This window comes from Pteropus medius, unplaced genomic scaffold (genome assembly GCF_902729225.1).
Source record: "Pteropus medius unplaced genomic scaffold, Ma_sr-lr_union100, whole genome shotgun sequence".
NCBI classification, from domain to species: domain Eukaryota; kingdom Metazoa; phylum Chordata; class Mammalia; order Chiroptera; family Pteropodidae; genus Pteropus; species Pteropus medius.
Window position 1 is genome coordinate 456,862 of NW_024342645.1, and position 13,390 is coordinate 470,251.

A 13,390-nucleotide genomic window follows, 5' to 3' on the forward strand; every position below is an offset into this window, starting at 1 on the left:
GGTCTTCAGTTCTATGTGCCCTGTTGACTACATGTGACTCCTTCAAAGCTTTCCTTAAGCCCTCTGGTTCTCTCTGGGTTCATATGTAAGAGTGTAATGGCCAAATCATATGGAAGGTGTATGTTTAACTTTTTAAGAAAATTAACAGCCTGTGTCCCCAAGTGGTTGTACAACTTTACATTTCTACAAGCGGGGTTGCTCCACATCCTTGCCAACATTGTCTATATTTTTATATTAGTCATTTGAATAGATGTGTAGTATTATCACATTTAATGTGATTGTTGATAAGGTTGGATTTATGACTGTCATTTTGCCATGTATGTTTTATTGTTCCATCTGTTCTTTTGTATCCTTTTTTCCCATGTTCAGTCTTCTTTTGGATGAACTGAGTCTTTTTTATGATTCAGTGTATTTCCTTTTTTGGCTTATTAGCTATAACTCTTCTTTTTGTTATTTTAGAGATTGCTTTAGTGTTTATAGCATGCATAATTAACTTATCACAGTGCTATTATACCATTGTAAGTATAGAGTGAGAACCTTACAATAGTACATGTTTGTTTCTTTCCTCCTGACTTTCTGCTATCATTGACATATATTTTCCTTGCACATATGTTATAAATCCCACACTACATTTTTATTTTTGTTTAAACAATGTGTTATCTTTTAAAGGTAGTAAAATAATAAAAATATCTTATAATTTTACCCATGTAGTTTTCAGGGCCTTTCATTTCCTTTGTGTAGATCCATATGTTCACATGGTATCATTTCATTTTGGCTTTTTCTTTAACATTTCTTACAATGTGGGTCAGTTGGTGATGAATTCTTTCAGCCTTTGTATGTGTAAAAATTTCTTTATTAGCCTTTATTTATTTATTTTTATTTTATTTTATTTTATTTTAGGCAAGGCAACCCTTGGTTGACCTCACAGATTGCAAAGAGCTTGTCATCTTGCAATCCCTTATTTTTTATTTTTTACACCTACAGCACCTGGTCTTCCTAGGTGATCTCCCATCTAAGTACTAACCAGGCCTGACCCTGCTTAGCTTCCGAGATCAGACAGGATCGGGCTTGTTCAGAGTGGCATGGCCATAGACAGCCTTTATTTTTAAAATGTATTTTAATTGGTATAGAGTCCTAGAGTGACAGGCTTATTTTCTGTTAATACTTTACAGGCATTGCTCAATAGTCCTCTCAAACTCTTTCTGCTGAGAAATCTATTGTCATTTTTACCTTTGTTCCTCTGTACATGTCTTTTTTTTTCTTCTGGCTATTTTAAGATTTTCACTTTATCACTGACTTTGAGCAATTTCATTATGACATACTTTGTAGTTTTCTTCATATTTCTTGTGCTTGGGGTCCAGAGAGTTTCTTGGAGTTTTGGGTTTATAGATTTAATTAAATTTTAAAATTTGGGGCCATTATTTCTTCAAGTTTTTTTCTATCCTTTCCCCCTCTCCTCCTTTGGGGACATCTGTTACACAGATATTAGGCTGCTTGAAATTGTTCTACAGCTCATTGATACTTTGTTCATTAAGAAAAAAAATTTTTTTTTTAAATTTTGGATAGTTTCTATTGCTGTCTTTAAGGTCACTAATCTTTTCTTCTGCAATGTCTAATCTGCCATCAATCCCCTCCAGTATATTTTTCATCTCAGACATTGTACTTCTCCTCTCTAGAAGTTTAATTTGAGTGTTTTTTATATCTTCTCTTTACTTAATTTCTGGACTATCTGGGACACAGTTATAATTGTTTCAATATTTTTGCCTGCTAATTATAATTCAATCGATTCTGACTGACAATTCTCCTTATTATGAGTCATATTTTTCTGCTTCTTCACATGCCTGCTTATTTCTAATCAGTGGCCAGACATTATAAATTTTGCTTTTTGGGTGCTGGATTCTTTATAGCCCTGTAAATATTCTTAACTTTGTTTCAGGAGGCAGTTTATTTGGAAAGACTTTAAAGTTATTTGGAAAGAATTTGATCATTTTGGGTCTTGTTTTTTGACTTGTTAGGTGGGACTATATCAGCATTCATCCTAATTATTCCCTACTACTGAGGCAAGACCTTTCTGAGTACTCTACCCAATGTCCCATGAATCATGACATTTTCCAATCTGCCTGGTGGGAGCAGGCACTATTCCCAATTCCATGTGAGCATTGGGCATTGTTTCCTCTAATCATTTTAGGCGATTCTTTCTCTGACCTCACAGTAGTTTCCACCCATGCTTGGGCTGATCAGTACTCAAGGGGGACACTCTAAACATCTCTGAATTTTTTTTATCTGCATTCTCTCCTCTCTGGCACTCTGTCATGCACAATCTATCTCAGAATGTCAGCTCTGTTTCCTCAATTTGAGTAGTTTGCTGGGATTCATTTGGGTTCCCTTTTCTTCATCATGGCCGAGAAACTCTCTTAAGGAAGTAAGTTGGGTGACCATAATCACAGGGTTCATTTTGTCTTTCTTATCTTCAGAGTTCAATGTCTGCATTGCCTGGTGTCCAGTGTCTTAAAAACTGTTGCTTCATATATTGTCCATTATTGGTTGTTTCAGGAAAATGAGTAAATCTGGTCACCATTATTGCATTTTGGCATGAAATGGAAGTCTCTTTACTCACTCCTAATTGTTCCTAATTGTATGTTTATAGTTTTTAATTTATTTTATTCCACTATGTGCTCTAGGGCCTTATATTGGATAGAGCTAGACAAGGAATCAGAACTACAATTAATAAGGAATTTATTATAGGAATTAGACTTTACTCCAGTGGTTTTCAGAATGGACCAACAGCTTCAAGCATCAGCATTATCTGGAAGTTTGTTACGAATGCAAATATCTAGGCTGCACCACAGACCTATTGAATCAGAATATCAAATTTGTCTTAATAATCACCTCAAGTGATTCAAATGTATGTTGAAGTTTGAGAGCCACTGCTTTACATAATCGGAAGCAAGACTGGGGAAGTAATGGTCCAAATAGGAGTGCTGGAAAACCAGGAGGGAATTACTAATTGGCCCTCATAAACACTAGCCTGGGTGAACAAGTTAGTGCTTTCAGAGAAATGAAGTGAGGTACATCAGCTTCTGGGATGGGATCAACAGGGGACTGGAGTAGAAGACTGAGGAAGGCTGTTGTCTCTTCATAGCTACCTTCCTACCTTCTGTGATTTCATAGCAAGTGGTCTGACAATAGGTCTGGGGTTGCTGTTGATCAGCAGACCAAACAATAAGGAAGAAAAGCTGGACATGGAGCAAGAACAAGGGTGTGCAGAAAGGAAAATGAGCAAGGAGAAACTGGAATGTTCTGTTACATCTCTCTGTGTCTCTCATTGTCTCTGACTATGATGACCTTCAGATTATAATGCCTACTGCTGCAGTTCCACCTCTCAAATCTTGTGCAAATTTTCTTTTGGCTAACTCTGATCTCGAGCCAAACAGGGAAGAGGATTCTGGGAAATTTTGTTTTAGCTTGGCCAAGTTAGTACATTACAAATTCACCAAGGTAGAATGTTACAAGACAGGAAGTTCTCTAGGAAATGTAGTTCCAGATTAGCTAAGTGGAAAAAATTACAAAACCACAATATTCCATCTCATGTTAATCTGACATTAGTCACACATTTTTAAACCGTATTTAACTTCCAAATAAAAGAAATTGCAAAATCATGCTTCTGATTAACATGCTACATTGTCCATCAAAATGTCAAAAACATACTAAACTTCTCCCCAAAAGAGGATACAAATTCTTATGTGTCATTTTATCTTCAGGTGATGTTCAAGCCTTTTCTAGAGAGTCAAAAAGAAAAGAATTAGTTGATACATACCTAATAAACTTCTAACAAAATAAGGAAGAAATAGAACTATTATAGTCCTCATTTCTACAACTGGTCATGTGGTCATAAGTGGTATCTATAACTTCCTTCTTCCTTCTTCTATACTACCCATTCCAAATTTCCTTTTCCCTCTACAAGTACCTTGGATAGTCCTAATTGCTTGCCTGGTGGAATGACCAAAACTTTCATTCCTGAGGGGTCCAGGCTATTACTAGTCCAGCCTGCACTAAGCTGTTGTAGTTTTGCATTAACTTTTATCACATTACATGATAGTATTAAGAGTAGCCCTGGAGATCTACTGCATTCCAGACATATTTGTCCTTACCCAGTTTGTGTAATCAAAAGGGTTTACCCTTTCAAACCAGGATCAATCATCACAGAGAAGGCTCTTGGTTCATTAGCATGAGAAGCCCAAAGTAGGCAAAAGCCCAATGTGGTAGTCTCAATTTCCAGCTTAATGGAACTTCTGCTGAGTTCTTGGGAGGAGGCATTCCTTTCTTGGGAGCTAAGACCTCTGAACCAGCAGAGCCCAAAGTTGCCTTATGACTTGATGAGTCAGGCAACATCCAGTTCATGATGGGCAACTCAGGTCACATGGTAACTTGGCAATGCTTGGTGGTCAAGAATTCAGTCTCCACTAAGACCCAATAGCAAGCCAGAAGCTGTTTCTCAAAAGAGGAATAATTTTCTGCAAAGAATGGCATAGCTTTTCTTCAAAATCCTAAAGTTCTGTGCTTCCATTCACCTAAAGGAACCTGTGAAAGGCTTTACACAAGAACCCTTTTCTGACATTCACATTCTGAGATCATTGGGTCTGCAAAATCATAAGGCCTAAGTGGCAGAGCAACCTCTACTACCTGTTACAGAGTCTTCTCTTATTCTGGCCTGTCCTTAAAAATGTCAACAATTCAGATATCTCAGCGAATGAGTTGAAGTTACATAGCCAAATAAAGTACAGTAGTTCCCTCCTAATCTGTGGTTTCTTTTTCCATGGTTTCGGTTACCCAAGGTCAACCATGGTCCAAAACATTAAATGGAAAATTCCAGAAATAAACAATTCAATAAACAATAAGTTTTAAATTGCACACCGTTCTGGGTAGCATGATGAAATCTCAAACCTTGTAACTCCATCCCACCAGGAATGTGAATCATCTTTGCCCAGCATATCAACTCTCTATATAGTACCCACCCATTAATCACTTAGTGGTTGCTGTAGTCATCAGATTGACTGTCATGGTATTGCACTGCTTGTGTTCAAGTAACCCTATTTTACTTAATAATGGCCCTAAGTGCAAGAGTAGTGATGCAATTTAGATATGTCAAAAAGAAGCTAGAAAGTGCTTCCTGTAAGTGAAAAGGTGAAAGTTCTCAACTTAGTAAGGAAGGAAAAAAGATAAGCTGGGATTGCTAAGATCTACAATGAGAACATATTTTATCCATGAAACTATGAAGGAGAAAAAAAAAATTTGTGTTAGTTTTGCTGTCGCACTTCCAATTATAAAAGTCATGGCCACAGTGTGTGATAAGTATTTAGTTAAGATAGAAAAGGCAATAAATTTGTGGGCAGAAGACATGAACAAAATCATGTTCTGACTGACTGCAATGTGTTGCACTAGAAAGTATTGAGCCTATACGAAGACTTCAGCAAGGGATCCTCTGAAACAAAAGAACACATTCACGTAACTTTTATTACAGTATATTGTTATAATTGCTCTATTTTATTATGAGTTATTACTGTTAATCTCTTATTGCACCTAATTTATAAAAGAAAACTTTATCATAGGTATGTATATATAGGAAAAGACATAGTATATATAGGGTTCAGTACTATCCATGGTTTTAGATCTCCACTGGGGGTCTTGGAAGGTATCCTCTGTGCATAAGAGGGGACTGCTGTATAGATTGCCTTCAAAATCCAAAGAAGTCCACTAGGCATTGTGTCTATTTCTTAGTTGTAGGAGAGTCCAGAGGGAGCAATTTATCTTTCATCTAGAAAGAAGTATTGCAATATATCCCAGCCCACTGGATCCCTAGAATTTCATTGAGGAGGCAGATTCATGATTTTTTGTGGAACCTAGAAAATGTTCTCTGGCATGCTTGAGTTTTACCAAAGTATCCAAGGTCGATGCTATATCCTGCTCACCATGTCCATAATGTACTGGGCCAGCATGATAGCCTATAGAATTCAGAAGTGATCAAAGTCTCTGAAGACCTGTTAGAGGAGTGATAGGGCTCTGACACAGGACAATGATGTTTTATTCCTGGTCCTGCAGCTGAAAGAAAACTTTTTGGACAGTCTTCACTATCAGGTCTAGAATAAAAAGTAGTCACTGAAACCAACAGGAAATCATAACAGACTGGGTATACTAGAATTTAGCATTTAGTTAAAATTATTAAATCCGGCTTTTTAAGAATCATAGCTACACTGGAATGTAGTCATGTCCTGGAGGCCTGCTTGTAAAGCAAGTTTCAGGAAAGAATATAAAATTATACTTTGCTTAAGATAATAGAAAAATGTAGTCTGTTAGGCCCAAGATGTATAGAACTGTTTCTTTCTGCTCTTAAGATAACATCACTGACTCACAATCCCAAGATGTTTTTTTACCGAACTCTGTAAACAGGAAAGACCACCTGACCACAGCCATGAAGACCCCAGACAAGATGCCACCAAGAGCTAAATAAACCAGATTAAGAAAATTGCTGAATTGACCAATCCACACAGCCCACAACCCTTACTCATGATTACTCATGATTTTTCTACTTTTAAAACTCCTGATTATAAGCCATCAGGAAGTTTGAGGGTTTTTAAATTATTATTATTTCATCTTTATTGAAATACAATAGATAATTAGTTGCTTGTACTTACATTGTATAATTCAATGAGTTTCTTTTTTTTTTTCAATTATACTTGGCATACAATAATATACCAGTTTCAGTTGTATAGCATAGCGATCAGAGATCCACATAACTCTCAAAGTGATCACCCCACTAAATCTAGTACCCCTCTTCCTCCTTACATATTTATTACAGCATTACCAACCATCTTCTCCATGTTACACTCTACATCTCCATGTCTATTCTGCAACTATCCATTTGTACCTCTTAATCTCTGTGCCCCTTTTGTTCCCCAACCCTTTCCCCATCTAGTATCCCTCTAAATATTCTCTGTATCCTTGAGTTTATTTTCACTTTTTTGTTATTGTTGTTGATTTTGTTCTTTAGATTCCACATGTTTTTGAAATCATGCGATATTTGTATTTCTCTATCCAACCCATTTCATTCAGCTCAATATCCTCTAGGTCCATCAAGGCAATATCTTTTTTTATCCCCTTCCTTTTAGTCTGCATGTGTCCTTTAATCTGAAGTGAGTCTCTCATAGCAGTCTTGTGTAGGGGTCTTGTTTTCTTATCTATTCATCCACTCAATCGTTTTGTTGGAGCACTTAATTCTTTTCCATTTAAGGTACTTGTTGATAGAAATGTAGTTATTACCATTTTTATTCCTGTTTTTGATACATGCTTTTTCTTCTTAAAGAAGTCCCTCAACATTTCCTGTAATCCTGACTTGGTGATGATAAATTCTTTAGCTTATTTTAGCTCTTTATCTGTCCTTCGACTCTAAATGATAGCTTTGCTGGGTAAAGTATTCTTGGTTGTAGATCCTGGGTTTTCATCGTGTTGAATATTTTTTGCCAAGCCCTTCTACCCTACAAAGTTTCTTTTGAGAAATCAGCTGCCAGTCTTATGGGTGCTCCCTTGTAGGTAAGTAACTGCTTTTCTCTTGCTGCTTTTAATATTCTCTCTTTGCATTTAAACTTTGGAATTTTAATTATGATTCGTCTTGGTGTGGGTCTCTTTAGGTTCTAGTTTTTGGAACTCACTGAGCTTCTTGGGGTTTTATGTCTATTTCTTTCACCAGGTTAGGAAAGTTTTCCATCATTATTTCTTCAAATAGCTCTTCAACTTCTTGTTTTCCTTTAGGTACCCCTATAACACGGATATTTTTACCTTTAATAGTATCCTATAGGCTCCTTAAATTATTATTATCATAGTCTTGGCTTCTTTTCTCTTGCCATTCTGATTGAGTGTCCTTGGTTTTACCATCCTCTATATAGGTTATTTGATCCTCTTCTTTATTCGCTTTGTTGATTCCACTTAATATACTTCTCATCTCAGATAATGTGTTCTTCATTTCTGACTCATTCCCTTTTATAATTTCCATTTCCATTTTTATGGGTCTTTTTTTTTTTATCTCTTTGTTAAAGTTCTCACTGAATTAATCTACACTTCCCATAAGTTCATTGAGCTTCTTTATAACCAGTGTTTTGAACTCTGCATTTGAAGATTGCTTGATTCCATTATTCCTGGATCTCTATTCTGTTCTCTCATATGGTTTCTGCTTCTTTGTCTTCCCATTTTGGCTGCCTTTCCATGTCTGTTTCCAAGTACTAAGCAAAGCTCCTAAGTCTCCCAGTCTTATTAGTGTGGATTTGTGTAGTAGATGTCCAGGAGTACAGACCTGAGAGGGGTTCAGCTGTAAGCCAAATTTAGCCCCAGCCTGTGCCCCTTCAGAGTCACCTGTTAAGATTCAGCAAGCAATCCACAGATGCTGTGCTTATAGTTGCCTCAAAAGGCCACACCAGAAACTGAGGCCAGCTGCCACCAGTGTGAGTCTAGGCGCTGCTCAGCAAGGAGCACCTGATTCGCAGAGGATACACCTAGATATGGCTTGGGTGGGGCCATGAGTTGGAGTTGGCGGAGTTTCAGGGAATCCTCTGGGTGGAGCAACTTCTGTTATCCAGTTTGATGACATCTCTGCTATGGTGGCACTGTGTGAGCACACTGGGAGGGGAGAGGGTTCCACAGAGGAACAATGGATACCACTGGAACTTCTGTACAAAGTGAGTCTCGCCTTGGCCCTCACTCTGACAATTCAGTGTCCCCCTGTAAGTCCCTGGTGCCCCCTGCACAGCTGAACCAGCACTGGTGCTCAGAACGAGCAGATCCATCACTGGGAAAATCTGCTCACCACGTGGCCCCTTTAAGAGGCTTCTGCTGCTGCCACTGCTGCAGCCTCCATCTCATTCAGCTGCTCAAACTGAATAGCCTCACGTTCTCACCCTGTCCTACCTTCTGCAGTTGCAGAATGATTTCTTGGATTTCTTCCTGGTTATATGGCTTGTTCATCTAGATCTTAGGGGATGTTTCCTTGCTGTTTGCTCCTTGTTTCTGTTACAACTTTGATTTGGTCGCTGGAGGGATGAACAGAGCCTCTATCATCTATGCCATTTTTTTCCCCAGAAGTTCTAGTTTTTAAGCAATAGCTTCCCATTCTCCTTGCATGGCACACTGCCATAAAGCCACCTAAATTTCTCCACTGCAATTCTCAGTGTTCAGTGTCTGGCTCTGCTGTGTGCTGGGTGTATGAACTCTTTCTGCTTCGTTACATCACTACATCAGTAGCTACATACCAGGTAGCAGGGAACGTGTTCATTTTCTCCAGCAAAACACACACACACACACACACACACACACACACACACACACACACACACCCTGGAAAAGCAGCAACATTTGGAGTTAATGCTGATTAAGTATGATAATCTACTGTCATTCTCATTTGTTTTCTGCACAAACCAAATATGGGTGTTGAATGGAGGTATGGTAGGAACCACCAATCTTGCATCTTTCAAGTCTTTGTTGATGACACTAATCTCTAAAATCTCTTCAGGAATGTGATCTTGCTTTTAGCTTATTATTTTAATAGTTAGAGGCAGTTCTAGTGACTTCCATCTAGACTTTTCTTCCATAATATTCCTTATTCCATGGGTCAGGGAAATAATTTGGGGGTTTTGCCAGTTGCTGAGGATGTTAATTTTCACTATGTAGACTGAACTGAGATGGACCAAAGCCAAAACTCCATGGAGAGGTCCAAAATGAGAGCAGCATAGGAAGATGTCGAACCCACACCCTCCCATGAGCAAAATCAAACATATATTTATATAGGCAGCAACTATGCCTGAGAGGCAAGCAAGCATTGAATGAATAGCTTATGACAAAAATAAAATAAAATAAATAAAATAAAATAAAATAAAACAAAAAGAGACTGAATAGGAAAGGCTGGGAGCTTGGGGAGTCCTCCCGGAGCTGTGGGAACTCTCCAGGCCAGAGGAGCAGGTAGGCAACATTGTTTATGTCCTCTTCCACTTCCATAGAATGGGCAGGAAATCTACTTGAAAGTTTTGGCCCACCTGCAAAATAACTGCAGTGTGTTCACAGCTACATTACCTGGAACCTTTTGCTTCTGAACAAAATGAGCAAGCAGAAACAACAGGGCATCATCACACCAGCCTGGCCTCCTTGTCAAGGGCTGGTCTGCTCTCTGACAGGCTAGTGTCCCAGGTACCTTAAGCACCTGCTCAGCTATGGCTTCCCAAAACTGCCCAGCCAATAGAGCCTACACAGAGGTGGTTTCTACACATGACTACTTTTGGTACAACAAACAAGAGAGAGATTGAATAGAGAAGACTGGAGAGCCACAGGAGCTCTTCTGGGATTGTGAGAATTCCAGGGTCAGAAGGACTGGTTGGTGTCATTGTTTATGTCTCCCTCCACCTCCATAAAGTGGACAGTGGCTCTATCCGGCCTTCCTGCAAGGTATTCCAGCCTTCCTGGTCACTGTAGTGTATTCCCAAGCACATCACCTGAGTTCATTTTGGCCCCAACAAATAGAGCAAACAGGATCAACAGGGCATTACTACACTGGCCTCCCCACCCAGAGCTGCTCCAGCTTGGTATACCAGTAACCTGGTCACCTAAAGCATCCCTTTGGTTCCTACCAGTTTGTCAGAACCACGTGGTACATGCAGCCTACACAGAGGCTGTTTCTACATAGGATCACTTTTATAAGACTGGAAGAGACAGCTATTTTGTCCAATTAATATAAACAAACATAGAAAGTCAAACAGAATAGTCTACATGCCTGATCTCATCTGATCTCAAAAGCTAAGCAGAGTTGGGCCTGGTTAGTACTTGGATGGGAGAAAGTCAAACAAAATGAAAAGACAGAAGAATATCTCTCAAATGAAAAAAAAAAAAACACAACAAAAATCACCAGGAAAAAAAAAAACTAGAAAAAATAATATTGCAATCAAGACATTACTGATAAAGACCTCAAAGAAATGGTCATAGGTATGTTCACCAAAATTGAGAGTAGAATAGAGAAACTTAGAAAAAACTTCAACAGAACTAAGTAGACATGAATACAATAACTGAAATGAAAAACACATTAGAAGGAATCAACAACAGATTAGCTAGCACAGAACAAATCACCAACCTGGAAGACAGACTAGTAAAAATCTACCAATCAAAACAGTGAAAAAAATGAGAATAGTAAGGGATAACATCAAGGGCTCAAACATTTGTATTATAAGGATAGACTTGAAGGAGAAGGAAGGAAGGGAAGGAAGGAAGGAAGGAAGGAAGAAGAATAATAGGAAGAAAAGGAAGGAAGGCTGAAGCAAATAGAAGGAAGGAAGGGGAAGAAGGAAGGAAAGGAGGGAGGGAGAAAGGGAAGGAAAGAAGGAAGAAAAAGAAAGAAAGAGAAGGAAACATTATTTAAAGAAATAATGTCTGAAAACTTTCTTAACCTGAGAAAAGAAATAGATATTTGTGGCCAGAAGCAGAGAGAGTTCCAAAGAACATGAACCCAAAGAGATCCACACCAAGACATATTGTAGTTAAAATGGCAAAAGATAAAGAGACAATCTTAAGGAAACTAGAAAAACAATTTACATACAAAGGAAACCCTATAAGGCTCTTATCTGATTTCTCATCAGTAACTTTACAGGCCAGAGGGAGTAACAGGACATCTTTAAAATGTTGAAGGAAAGAAACCTATAATCTGGAATAATTTGCCCAGCAAGGTTATTGCTCAGAATGGAAGGAGAGACAGTTTCCCAGAGCAGCAAAAAAAAAATAAAAGACTTTAATCACCATTAAACCAAGAAATGTTAAAGATTCTTCTTTAAATAGAAAAGGCCATAACCAGAAATAAGAAAATATGGACGTCCAGTGGCAGAGTAGGTAAATCCTGTTTGCCTCCTGCCACGACCACATCCAATAACCAATAAATTATAGAACAGCCATCATTGAAAACCACCTGAAGACTAGCTGATCAGAATGTCTGTAACTGAGGGTATAAAGAAGAAGCCACCTCGAGACTGATAGGAGGGACATAGACGTAGAATGAAGAGGACTCATACCTATGGTATGGCAATTAAGAATCAGAAGGGAAGAGGAGTTTCCATAACATCTTGCTGTGAAAACCAGTGGGGATCACGTCCCAGAGAAACAAAGGTCTGTGAGAGACTGGGGTGCTGTGGGTCTTAAAGGGCCTGTGCACAAATTCACTCTCACAAAATCACTCACCCTGCTCCAGTGCAGGGGCAACAAAAAGCTCCAGGGGCACATAGAAAGGAACTAAATTGATGAACTTCAGGGCAAGTGCTGGAGGGGCAGAGGTCAGAACAACTCTCTAGGGAGGGAAGTTCTGGCAGGCACCATTGTACCTTTATTGAGCCCTCCCCCAACCCAGCCAGCCTGGTGGAGATAGGCACTATATCTGAGCTCTACATTTACATGGCTAACACTGTTTGCTCAGCTCTGGTGATTCCCTGAGACTCCACCACACCCAACTCGCCCACCAAGTTGGAGCGCTTCACAGCTACTCCACACAAGTGGCTTGCCTCAGCTCATACTGTGGACTTTCCCAAAATCTCTTAAAGGTCCATAAACCTGAAACAGGCAGCGGCTGGATTTGGCATGTCTCATAATTCTTGCTAAGCAGCCCCAAGTGCAGCACAAGCAGCAACCAAACTCAACTTGCATTGTAAGTCCTATCAGGTGGCCCCAAGCCTGGCCTAAGCAACAGTCAAATTTGACCTGGAATGTAGCTTCATCTAAGGGCCACAAGCCTGGCACAAGGGGCAGCTGGCCTCAGCTCACATCACGGTGTTCACCAGAGGGTTCCAAGCCTGGCACAAGTATCAGTCAACCTCCGTTCACAGATCAGCCTCTCCCAAGCACCTCTAAGCCCAGCACAAGAGGCAGCCAACAGCAGATCACTTTGTAGCTTCTACCAAGTGGACCCAAGCTCAGCACAAGTGTCAAATGACCTTGGTTTGCACCAGAGATGCTCCCAAGAGGCTCCCAGACCCAATAAATTTGATGGCCATCTTCAAACCACACCAGGGCACTATCCAATCAGCTCCACAAATAATATACCTGAAGGATGAACTTGGCTGACACCAGAGCTCCGCTAAAGTGACTTCTGCTCCATGAGGTAAGCCCGCACACAACAGCTCATCTGCTATAATCACAGCAAGTCCTCACAGCCAGTCAGCCTTAGGGTCAACTCCACACACTGATGTGCCAACAGCAATCAAGGCCCAAATACAACAAGAGGATACACACAACACACATAGGGACATTCCTGGAACACCCAGCTCAGATGACCAGGGAGATTGCACCACTTAGCCCCACAAGACACCATTTACATAAGGCC

General features: G+C 39.5%; 1 pseudogene; it reads right to left on the bottom strand.

Moving 5' to 3' along the window:
* Window positions 1-975: 975 nt before the first annotated feature.
* On the bottom strand, window positions 976-1,094 carry LOC120605726 (uncharacterized; annotated as a pseudogene).
* Window positions 1,095-13,390: the final 12,296 nt, after the last annotated feature.